Source organism: Hemiscyllium ocellatum, chromosome 23, assembly GCF_020745735.1.
Source record: "Hemiscyllium ocellatum isolate sHemOce1 chromosome 23, sHemOce1.pat.X.cur, whole genome shotgun sequence".
Taxonomy (NCBI): domain Eukaryota; kingdom Metazoa; phylum Chordata; class Chondrichthyes; order Orectolobiformes; family Hemiscylliidae; genus Hemiscyllium; species Hemiscyllium ocellatum.
In genome coordinates, this window is record NC_083423.1 from 42,657,332 (window position 1) to 42,669,897 (window position 12,566).

Consider the following 12,566-nt stretch of genomic DNA (forward strand, 5'->3'; position numbering starts at 1 on the left):
ATTGATTCCCGGGATGGTAGGAGTCACATATGGTAGACTTTTGCTGCACTCCCTCTATGGCAAGAATATTCTTCTTCAGATCAGAAGACTAAAACTGCACACAATATTGTAGGTGTGGCCTCACCAAAGCTCCTTTTAATAACAGCAAGATGTCCTTGTTGGTCTACTCAAATTCTCTTGCTACGAAGGCCAACATATAGTTTGCCTTATTTACTATCTGCTGCATCTATATCTTGTGCAACTGGTGCACAAAAACACCTAGGTCTGCTGGGTGAGAATATTCCCCCCTCTCAACTTTCAACATTCAAGCAATAATCTGCCTTCCAGCTTTCACTACAAAAGGGGATAACTTCACATAATTTCCATGTTATATTGCATCTGTGATCTAACTCAGCCTGTCCAAATCTCAATCTAACATTTCTGCATCCTTCTCACAACTCACCCTTTGACCCAACTTTAGGTCTTATGCAAATTTTGAGAGTATGTTTAGTTCCCTCATCTAAATCAGTTACATATACTGTGAACAACTGGGGTTCTAGTACTAATCTCTGCAGTACCTCCCTTGTCTCTGTCTCCCATTCAGAGAAAAGACAATTTATTCTTTCTCTGTTTCTGTCAGTTAACCAAATTTCCATCCATCTCAATACATCAATCCAATCCTATGTACTTTAATTTTACACATTAATCTCTTACAGGGGACTTGGTTGAAGCCTTTGGAAAGTCCAAATAAACCACATCCACTGTCTCCCTCATAATTCTACCAGTTACATCCTCTAAAAATTCCAATAGATTTCTTTAGCATTATATTTTGTAAATCTATGTTAAATATGTCTGAGTTTACCACTGTTTCTAAGTGTTCAGCTATAAAACCCTTGATAATGGACTCCAACATTAGCCCACTACTGACTTCAGACTCGTTTGTCCATAATTCTGTTTTCTGTCCACTTCCATTTTTAAATAGGGCTACTTTTCCTACAGTTTTGTCGGTAGATATAGTTCCAGTGTCTAAAGAATATTGGAATATGACCAACAATGCATCCTTTATTTCTAGGGCCACTTCTTCCTTTCTGTACTCTCGGATGTAGATTATAAACAACATTAACTATTTTGTGCACCTTGTTTGGACAAGAGGAAAAGAAAAGCAAACTTTGTTGAGTTTGAGCCAGAATTTTGACTGCTGTGCTGTGTATATAGATATCCTTGAGCTAATTGGTGTAGCCTGTTGATATGGTCAGTGCACTGTTAGATTCTAAAGTTATATTCTCCCTTGTCTCATTACTAGACGTGATTTCTGTGCTGGCCTCAACTTCTTGATAAAGCGCATCGCAGGCAGTGGCACAAAATCTGGAAGATGTCTCATTCTGCTGGAGAACCAATTTATCTTTGCATGGTTGTTCAGCAGCCTCAGTGCACTGTTGCAACTTCCCTTTTGTAGGGACTATCCCTGTAAAAAGAAAGAGCATGATGCAAGCTTTCTGAAATATGGCTCTAATTCTAATTTGGCCAAAAGTTTTCTGATTTTTGGGTATTTCTTTAAATGGAGGTTTCTGCAGAGCTCTCCAAATATAAGAATCCTCACAGACAGCGGTGGAGACAATCTTTGTAGAAGCCACGTCTCTCTCTTTTTTTGTAGCACTAGTTACTATTTTCTAGTGTTTAAATGGCTGAGACCTCTTTGCGAAGCTACATGGAATAAGTCTTGTGAAGGCGTAGGTGGGTGTATGTTTGAGTCTATAGGGTGGGTTGAGGATGCTGTTGGAGAGTTAGAAGATAAAATCAGAAATTGCTGGAAAAACATAGCAGGTCTGGTGGTTATAGGAGACAGTTCAACTGGGTTGGAAGGTAGTCAGGTGACTGGATTACAGGAAGAATCAAGCAAGCATTGATTTAATTCTATAATTTTCGAGGTAATTTTCCAGGTTAGTGTCTGATCTCTGAAATCTCAGTCTCTAACTTAGAGTTGAAGACATATTTGGAGTTTTTGGTGTGGAGGGTAATTGCCCATCAGAAATTTAAATGTCCTAGGCTTCCAAGACTACAACCTCTTTTCATTTAGAAAGGTAAAGGGCAGAAGATGTTTCAGAATGTCATTATCTGAAAGTTACACAACATTCTGACTTGGAACAATATCATCATTCCCTCAATGTCACTAGGTCAAAACCCTGGAATTCCCATCATAATAGCACAGAGTGTAACTATGGTCCAAAGGTTGCAGCAATTCAAGAAGGCCATTCACCATTGCCTTCCCAAGGGCTCTTAAGGCAGGCAAAAGATGCTGGACTTTGAAACAATGTCCATATCCCATAAAAGTTAACGAAAACCACACTGATTGGTAAAGTTGTGTTGTTTCCACACTTGGTCGAAAGGTGCGAGGGACGTCTGGAGGACTGCTGGGAAGGTGAGTAAGACTGCTTAAAAAAACTTCATCGGGGCTTATTTATCAAAAGGTGCGAGAGAGGAGTGGAGGACTGCTGGGAAGGTGAGTTAAAAAAAACTAATTTTTTCTAACAGAGCGGCGAGGCGAGAGGGTGAAGAGAAATGAGGGCTGCTGGAAGTTTTTAAGTGGGCTTTTAAATTAGCAGAGTATTGCTGTCTGTGCAGTTGCATGTTCCTCCTGCAGAATGTGGGGGAGGTGAGAGACACTACATATGTCTCTGCCGACTACATCTGCGGGAAGTGCACCCAACTCCAGCTCCTCGAAAACCAAGTTAGGGAGCTGGAGCTGGATGAAATGCGGATCATCCGGGAGGCTGAGGGAGCAATTGAGAGGATGTATGGGGAGGTAGTCATTCCTCCGATCAGATTCCTCAGATACAGGATAAGGACAGCTGGGTTACAGTCTGGGGGAGGAAAGGGAATCAACAAATAGGGCAGGGATCCCCTGTGGCTGTTCCCCTCAGCAATAGCTATACAGTTTTGAATACTGCTGGGAAGGCCTACCAGGGGAAAGCCATAGTTGTCAGGTCTCTGGTACTGAGCCTGGCACTGTGGCTTAGAAGGGAAGGGTGGAGAATAGAAAAGCTCTAGTGTTAGCGGACTCAATAGTTAGATGAACTGATAGGAGATTTTGTGGTCAGGAACTGGACTGCCAGAAAGTATGTTGCCTCCTAAGTGCCAGGGCCGGGATGTTGCCGATCAGGTTTACAGGATTTTGAAGGGGGAGGGTGAGCAGCCAGAAATCGTGGTACATATTGGCACCAATGATATAGCCAGGGAAGAGATTAAGGATCTGAACAGTGACTACAGAGTGCTAGGTTGGAAGCTGAAGAACAGGACGGATAGAATAGTGATCTCAGGGTTGCTGCCGATACCATGAGATGGTGAGGAACAGTCGGCAAATACAGCTTAACACATGGCTGCGAGGCTGGTGCAAGAGGGAGGGCTTCAGATACCTAGACCATTGGGATGCCTTCTAGGGAAAGTGGGACCTGAACATGAAGGATGGGTTGCACCTGGACTGGAGAGGCACAAATGTCCTGCGTGGGAGATTTGCTCATGTGGTTCAGGAGGGTTTAAACTAGTTTGGCAAGGGGGTGAGAATCCGTGCTACATAACTATGGGGGGGTAATTTGTCGATGGGGCAGTGACAGGATGTAGTGAATCTATCGGGAAGATTTCTCGTGATGAAACAAGGGGATCGGTTAAAGTGTGTCTGCTTTAATGCAAGGAGTGTCAGAAATAGGAGTGATGAACTTAGAGCATGGATCAGTACTTGGGGATATAATTTAGCCATAATGGAGACGTGGGTTTCACAGGGGCAGGAATGGTTGCTAGATATTCCAGGGTTTAGAACGTTTAAAAAGAACAGGGGGATTGGAAAAAGGAGTGGGTGTAGCATTGCTAATCAGAGAGTGCATCACAGCTACAGAAACAAGTTGAGGAAGGTTTGCCTACTGAGTCAGTGTGGGTGGAAGTTAGGAACAGCAAAGGAGCAGCCACCTCATTGGAGGTTTTCTACAGATCCCCTAAAAGCATTAGAGAGATTGAAGAATTGATAAGCCAGCAGATTTTGGGAAAAATGCAGATGTAGCAGGGTTGTTATTGATGACTTCAACTCCCAATATCGACTGGAACCTCCTTCGTGCAGATGGCTTGGATGGAGCCATTTTTGTCAGGTGTGTTCAGGAGGATTTCCTTACTCCGTATGTGGACAGGCCGATGAGGGGAGAGGCCATTTTAGATTTGGTGCTCGGCAATGAGCCAGAACAGGTGTCAGATCTCATGGTGGGAGAACACTTTATGGTGACAGGGACCACAACTGCCTCACATTTACCATAGCCTTGGAGGGAAAGGAGCAGTCACCAAGGGAAGATATTTAATTGGGGAAAAGAAAATTATGACACTATCAGACAGGAGTTGGGAAGTACAGACTGAGTAATTGTTCCACAGAAAGGGCACAGCAGACATATGGAGACTGTTTAAGGAGCAGTTGTCGTGAGTGATGCACAAATTTGTTCCTCTGTTCTTGGTAAGAAGGGGTAAGATTAAGGAGCCTTGGATGATGAGAACAGAAGAGCTTCTCGTCAAAAGGAAGGAGGCAGTTTATGTAAGGTGAAGGAAGCAAGGATCAAGCACAGCTTTAGAGGATTACAGGCTTGCTAGAAAGGAGCTCAGAAATGGACTGAGGAGAGCCAGGAGGGGGCATGAGAAAGGCTTGGCAGGAAGAATTAGGGAGAACCCAAAGACATTTTACTCATACATGAGGAATAAGAGGATGATCAGGAAAAAGGTAGGGCCGATCAGGGTTGGCTTAGGATACTTGTGCATGGAGTCTGCGCAGATAGGGGAAGCCTGAAATTAGTTTTTTTGCTTCAGTTTTTCACTAAGGAAAGGGACCATGTTGTGAATGAGAACTTTGAGGAGCTTCAATGCCAGCAGCATCCGGAATAAGATGGGTGAACTTGAGGCATGGTTGTGACCATTTTGGAGACATGGATAGAGCAGAGCCAGAAATGGTTGTTGCATGTTCTGGGATTTAGATGTTTCAGTAAGAACAGAGAAGATGGTAAAAGAGGGAAAGGTGTGGCATTGTTAGTCAAGGACAGTATTACAGTGGCAGAAAGGATGTTTAAGGACTTCGCTACTGAGGTAGTATGGGCTGAGATGAGAAACAGGAAAGCAGAGGTCACTCTGTTGGGAGTTTTCCATAGTCCTCCGAATAGTTCCAGAGATGTAGAGGAAAGGATTGCAAAGATGATTCTGGATAGGAAAGAGTAACAGGACAATTGTTATAGGAGATTTTAACTTTCCAAATATTGACTGCAAATACTACAGTTCGAGTACTTTAGGTCAGTTTTTGTCCACTGGGTGCAGGAGGGTTTCCTGGCACAATTTGTAGACAGGCCAACAAGAGTTGAAGCCATATTGGAGTTGGTACTGGGTAATGAATCTGGCCAGGTGTTAGATTTGGAGGTAGTGAGCACTTTGGTGATAGTGACCACAATTTGGTTATGTTTACTTTAGTAATGGAAAGCGATAGGTATACTGCAGTGCAAGAGTTATAACTGGGGAAAAGGCAATCATGATGCAATTTGGCAAAATTTGGGATGCATAGGATGGGGAAGGAATTTGCAAGGGGGGGGCACAATTGGAATGTGGAGCTTATTCAAGGAACAGCTACTACTGTCCTTGGTAAGTATGTACCTGTCAGGCAGGGAGGAGGTGGTCGAGTGAGGGAACCATGGTTTACTGAGGAAGTTGAATCCCCTATCAAGAGAAAGGAGGCGGCTTATGTTGTGATAAGACATGAAGGTTCAGGGCGCTTGACAGTTACAAGCTAGCAAGGAAAGACCTACAGAGAGAACTAAGAGCCAGGAGGGGGCATGAGAAGTCATTGGCAGATAGAATCAAGGAAAGCCGTAAAGCTTTCTAGAGGTAAATCATGAATAAAAAGTCTGACCAGATTAGGGCCAATCAAGGACAAGGGTGGGAAGTTGTGCATGGAGTCTGAAGAGATAGGAGGAGTGCTAAATGAATATTTTTCATCGGTATTTAAGCTGGAAAAAAAATGTTATTGAGGAGAATATTGAGATAGAGTTCTAGACTAGACAGGATTGAGGTTCACAAGGAGGAGGTGTTAGCAATTCTGGAATTTGTGAAAATAGATAAGTCCCCTGGGCCAGATGGGATTTATCCTAGGATTCTCTGGGAAGCCAGAGAGGAGATTGTAGAGCCTTTGGCTTTGATCTTTGTTGTCATTGTCGACAGAAATAGTGCCAGAAGACTGGAGGATAGCAAATGTTCCCTCGATCGAGAAGGGGAGTAGGGACATTCCTGGTAATTATAGGGCGATTTGGTGGTTTGGATCAGAAATTGGCTAGATGAAAGAAGACAGAGGGTGGTAGTTGGTGGGAAATGTTCATCCTGGAGTTCAGTTATTAGTGTTGTACTGCAAGGATCTATTTTGGGTCCACTGCTGTTTGTCATTTTTATTAATGATCTGGATGAGGGCATAGTAAATTTGCAGATGATACTAAGGTCGGTGGAGTTGTGGCCAGGGTCGAAGGATGTTGCACGTTACAGAGGGACATAGATTAGCTGCAGAGCTGGGCTGAGAGGTGGCAAATGGAGTTTAGTTTGGAAAAGTGAGAGGTAATTCACTTTGGAGGGAGCAGCAGGACTAAAGAGTACTCTAGTCAATGGTAAGATTCTTGGCAGTGTAGATGAGCAGAGAGTTCTCTGTCTTCATGTACATAGATGCCTGAAAGTTGCCACCCAGGTTGACAGAGTTGTTAAGAAGGCATACAGTGTGTTAGCTTTTATTGGTAGAGGAATTGAGTTTCCGAGCCAAGAAGTCATGTTGCAGCTATACAAAACTCTGGTGTGGCTGCACTTGGAGTATTGTGTACAATTCTGGTCACCACATTGTAGGAAGGATGTGGAAGCTTTGGAAATAGTACAGAGGTGATTTGCCAGCATGTTGGGAAGGTCATATGAAGAAAGGCTGAGGGACTTGAGGCTGTTTTCATTAGAGAGAAGAAGGTTGAGAGGTGACTTAATTTAGACATATGATAATTAGAGGTTTAAAAGGTGGACAATGAGAGCCTTTTTCCTCTAGTGAGGGCTAGCACAAGGGGATATGACTTTAAATTGATGGATGATAGATATAGGACAGATGTCAGAGGTGGTTTCTTTACTCAGTAGTAGGGGCATGGAAAGCCCTACAACAGTAGTAGACTTGCCAACTTTAAGAGCATTTAAATGGTCATTGCATAAACATATGGATGAAAATGGAATAGTGTAGGATAGATGGGCTTCAGATTGGTTCCACAATTTGGCACAATTTTGAGGGCAGAAGGGCCTGTACTGCACTGTAATGTTTTATATAAAGCTCATCCCACCAGAACATTTCCCTTCTATCCCCTTACTGATGCAAGTGCCTTCTGAACTGAAAGCTATTCCACCCAATCTTTTATCACCTTGACTTTGTTTATAGTATGCCAGTTTGAGAGATAGCATTAGACTGAGTATGTCAAAGAGCCCCCTAAAACAGGAAACAAAGAAAACTGCAGGTTAGAGTCATACCTAACAAAAAAGAAAATGTGAATGATTGATGGAGATCAATCATTCCACATCATTGCAAGAGTTCCTTATAGTCGTTTCCTAAGCCCATCTATCTTCAGCTACTGATCAATGACAATCCCTTGATCAGAAATGGTAATGTTTGCTGATGTTCAGATCCACTTCAATACTGAAGCAATCCATGTCCTTTGCAGTAAGACTTAGATAGCATTCAGGCATGGGCTGATAAGTGACAAGGAACCATGTGCGCCACACAAGTGCCAGATAATGACTAGCTGAAACCAGAGAAAATCTAATAATTTGTACATGGCATTCAAGACATTAAAACTGATGAATTCCCCACTGTTTACATCCTGGAGAAACTGAACTGAATCAGTCATTATAATACTGTGAATTCTAGAACAGATCAGAGCCTGGAATTTGTGTGGCAAATATTTTACCACCTGACTCCCCAATGCCTGTCCACCATCTCTAAGGAGAGTAATGGAGTACCCTCTTCTCGCCTGGACATGTGTAGCTACAATTCAAAAAGCAGCTTGTTTGATTGGTATTTAGTCTGCTGCCTTTGACAATCACTCCGTCTACCTTGAATATCAGTGGCAACAGTGTCCGCCACTTACAATATACAATGCAGCAAGTCATCAAATTCCTTTGACAGCAGCTTTCACACCCACACCCACACCTCGAAGATCAAGGACAACAGTTGTATGAGGGTACCACCACCTACAAATTCCCATTTAAGGTATTCATGAATTGGAACTAAATCACCATTTCTTCACTGCTGCTAAGTCAACATTCTGAGAGATTAACATTTCTAATCTGTATATGTAGAGGCAGGGCACATGGCTGAACTATTAAATGAATACTTAGCATCTGTATTCACCAAGAAAGCAGATGTTACCTAGGCCAAAATGAAAAAGGAAGCCATTCAGTCACTCGAGTTCAAAAGTTGATAAACTTTGAATAAACTGTTGATGCTTTGAGTTGGCTCGGCATCCAGATAGGTTGCGATGCATCCAAGGATATTGAAGGAAACGGAGTCAAAATTGCCGAAGCAGTGGCCATAATCTTTCACTCTTCTCTGGACTTTGATATGATTCCAGAGCACTGGAGGAAAACAATACACTCTTGTGTTCAAGAAAAATTGCAAGAATAAGCCCAGCAATTACAGACCAGTCAGTTAGACTTAGTAGAATAACTCAGGATAGAATTAATAGTTACGTGGACAAATGTGGGTTAAATAGGGACAGCCAGCATTGGCTTTATTAAGGGAAAATATGGTAGCTAGTTTTAGAGTATTTTTAAGAAGCAACGAGATTTATGAGGATAATGTTGATATGATATGCAGAGATGTTCAAAACCATTCAAGATTTGGAGATGCCGGTGTTGGACTGGGGTGTACAAAGTTAAAAATCACACAACACCAGGTTGGAAGCACACGAGCTTTTGGAGCAATGCTCCTGATGAAGGAGCGTTGCTCTGAAAGCTAGTGTGCTTCCAATTAAACCTGTTGGACTAAAACCATTCAACGGAGTGCCACACAGTAGTTGATGTGAAACTTTTGAAGCGTAGTCAACTGAGGAAGATGGTGTCAAACGTCAAAAGGATTTTGCCAAGTTTGTGAAGTGTGAAGGTAGGTAGCTGAGAATTTCTGAGAAGTGAGCAATCATACACTTCCTTAGAATATGGAGAAACAGTATAAAATAAAGGATGCAGAAACCGAGAGACCTGTGGGCATATGTGCTTAAGTCATTGAAGGTGGCAGGAGAGGTGGAGAGATTAGTTTATAGAAAATACAGTATTCTAGACTTTATTAATAATGGCGTAGAGTACAACAAGGAAGTAATAATAGTTAGAATTCAGGTTCAGTCTTATGTAGCATTTTTGGCAACACATTTTCTGAAGGATTGGAGAAGAGGTTTAGAGAATGGTTCCTGGCATGAGAAGGTTTAGTTATGAAGACAGCCTTTTCCTGTTGGAAGAAAACTGAGAGAGGATACAATTTTTCAAAATTGAGGGGTTTGGACAAATCAAAAAGAAAATAACTACCAGCTTGTAAAAACAATAGTGAATAGAAGGGCACAGATTTAAGTGATTTGTAAATGAAATAAATGTGTGAGGAAAAACTTTTTAACACAGCAACTGATTTAATCAAGAATGCATTATCAGAGAATGTGGTGGTTGCAGATTCAATTATGATATCCAGGGCATTTTTTTTTCTATTTAAATAATGTGCATAGGGTGGAAGAATATCATTAAGTCATGATCCTCAACGAGCTGATGCAAACACAATGAGTTAAATGGCTTCCTCCTCCACGATAACACCATTATTGTCCTGTGCCCTTGAGACTGTCCATTACTTCAAAAAAGGAACAATTTCCAAGAAAATTAGAGACGCAAAAACTAGAGAGCAATTATAATGAAAAACTTTAATTATCCTTATTTAGAATGGAATCGTAATGGTATAAAAGTTGTAGAACAGAAAGAACATCTAAAATATATTCAGGATACTATTTTAGATTAATATTTTCCTAGTCCAAGGAGATAGGAGGAAGATCTGTTTCTGGGGAGTGGGGTTAACCAATATCATTGTCAGTAGTGGAAAATTTGGGAATAATGGTATCTTCAGGCGAGAGAAAAAAAAAATTTTTAAATTCTAATTTGTACATAGACCATAAACTGTATGCCCTTTTATTGTATAGGCAAAAAATACTTACTAGGAGATGCAATTTGGTCTTTGCTAATTCTAAATTCTTTTATTCCCTTCCCAACACACAGACTCAGGTGGCTCCATTGACACTAGCAGTCTTATTCAACTGGCTGTTTCCCATTTGAGCAATTCAACATTCATGCAAATAACAAAGAAAAAAATCCACTAAAGGGACACAAGATGATTTAAAGGCAAAAGACTAGATAGAAACATTCTGGAATTAATTCAAAATCTGTCTGTATCTATGAACAAGAAAACCCTTTGCAAATTAAAAAATATTGATCCAAGGATCAATTTTGTCTGGATGGCTTATTCTTTGGAGACCATGTATTCATGCAGTGAGCCAACAGTGAAATAACGAAGTTATGTTACAGTCAGAGATCAAGACAAGTGATTAATTACAGATTCCCAATATGAAACTGAATCTGAAGGACTATAAAGTTTTACCTGTTCATGGCATTTAGAATGTTATGTATTCAAAATAACTTAGTGACTAATTACTTTTGATCAATTACATTGCTAATACTAGATAAGTTGGAGACTTCACTTTTATTTTGAAGGGATGGCTTTAGCCTTTTAGTCTTTTTACTTTGAATTTCTGTCTTGCTGTGGCTAGCAAGGAATCAGATGCATGTGCGATAGTATAAGTATTCTCATCCCTTAACATTAAAGCATTTTGTGTCATTCAGTTCCTCAAAATGGTTATCTAAACTCTGATCTTTTTTCAATGAGTACTGTGTGTTTCTGACTTTCAGCTAAACAATGGGAGTGTTTGATGGATCGTACTGTTTCCCACTGGTATGTCCAAGATTGCTGCTGTCACCACTGAGACTGTTTGGTTCTTTCCCAGGACTCGTTGCGGCATTTAATAAGTTGCATTGTATGGCAATATCTGACCTCTTACACATGAGCGATGATTCAGTTTGTGTCCATGCATTTTGAACCTGAAGTGATTTGCTGTCTGAAGCATTTTGAGCTGAGGTACAAATTCTTGTTGAATAATTCATCCGGGATGGAACAAACTGATCTAGTTTTTCTTTCTGTTCCATAGTATGCACATTTGACTCCATTGAGTCACTACTCACTTTTTGTCTGATGGGATAACAGCAAGGTTGGCTTGCACAGTTGATTTCTCTGAGGTATTCTTGTGATGGTACACTTTCAACATCAAAGTTTTCTCCCACAGTTTGGACATTGAAACGTTTTTCCTGAACATTGCCTTTGTTGGTAGCTGAAACATCTGGCTGCATGATTTGACCATCTAATTCTGACTGTAATATTGAAAATAAGTTGTGAATGATTACTGCAGTGAATTTATTCATATGGTTCATACAGTTCAATAATCTAAGCTTTCATCACTACATTATCTGAGATCCAGGATGAATCTCTTTGCTATATTTGAAGCTAATTGATATAGGAAAATGGATGATGCTTCCCATGTTGTGGTGAGGGGAAGTTGAATCTCACAGTAACAAGAATTGCTTCCTATTTTTATGCTTTACCAAACGTAAATTAAGCAGTTCATATGGAGAAAGTCTGAGCTCTGGCTTTAGATTTAGGTGCCTCGAACATTACTAACTGCCATATTGCAAATTATTGTTATAGTCCTTCCTCCAGACTGAATCCAGATGTGCTTGACTCACTTTCCTCATAAACCTGACTGGGGAGGACAGCTGTTGAAAGATGTTTCTTAGTGGTAAGATATAAGAGCAATTGCTCCAAAAGGGAATAGCGATAACACTTGTAAAGATTGAAACTGCAAATGCAGCTTCACATTCCCAAATGGGGAAACCCAATGTCAAAAAGGGAATGGTACCAATGCAGTGAATATTGATGATGCATTGTTTGTTTTTAACAACAATTTAATAAGCAATTAAGATAGCTCACTTTAGCTAAGGAATAAAGGGCAAAATGGATAAATGGTGTTTGAACACAGATTAGTCATGGATCATCATCAGTGAATGGCAGAAAGGATAGAATGTTAAAATAGAGTTTTCTAGTTTCTATCTTCATTACTTGTTTACATGGATTTGCTGGTGAAAAATAGGTCAACAAGTTATTAGTCTAAAGCTTAGACAAAAATCTGGAATTCAGAGGTTGTCTTCTGAGGAAAACTTGGACAGGGTAGGCTTGTATCTACTGAAAATTAGAAGGGTTCAATGTGACTTGATTGAAACAAGATCTTGGCAAGGTTGATGAGAGGATATTTGTTCTTGTGGGAGAATCTAGAGCTATAAGTCAGTGCTTAAAAATCAGGCCAACCATTTGAAGAGGTAATATTTTTTTCTCTAAGAGTTGAATGTCTTGGGAACTCTTTATGAAATGACAATGGAGA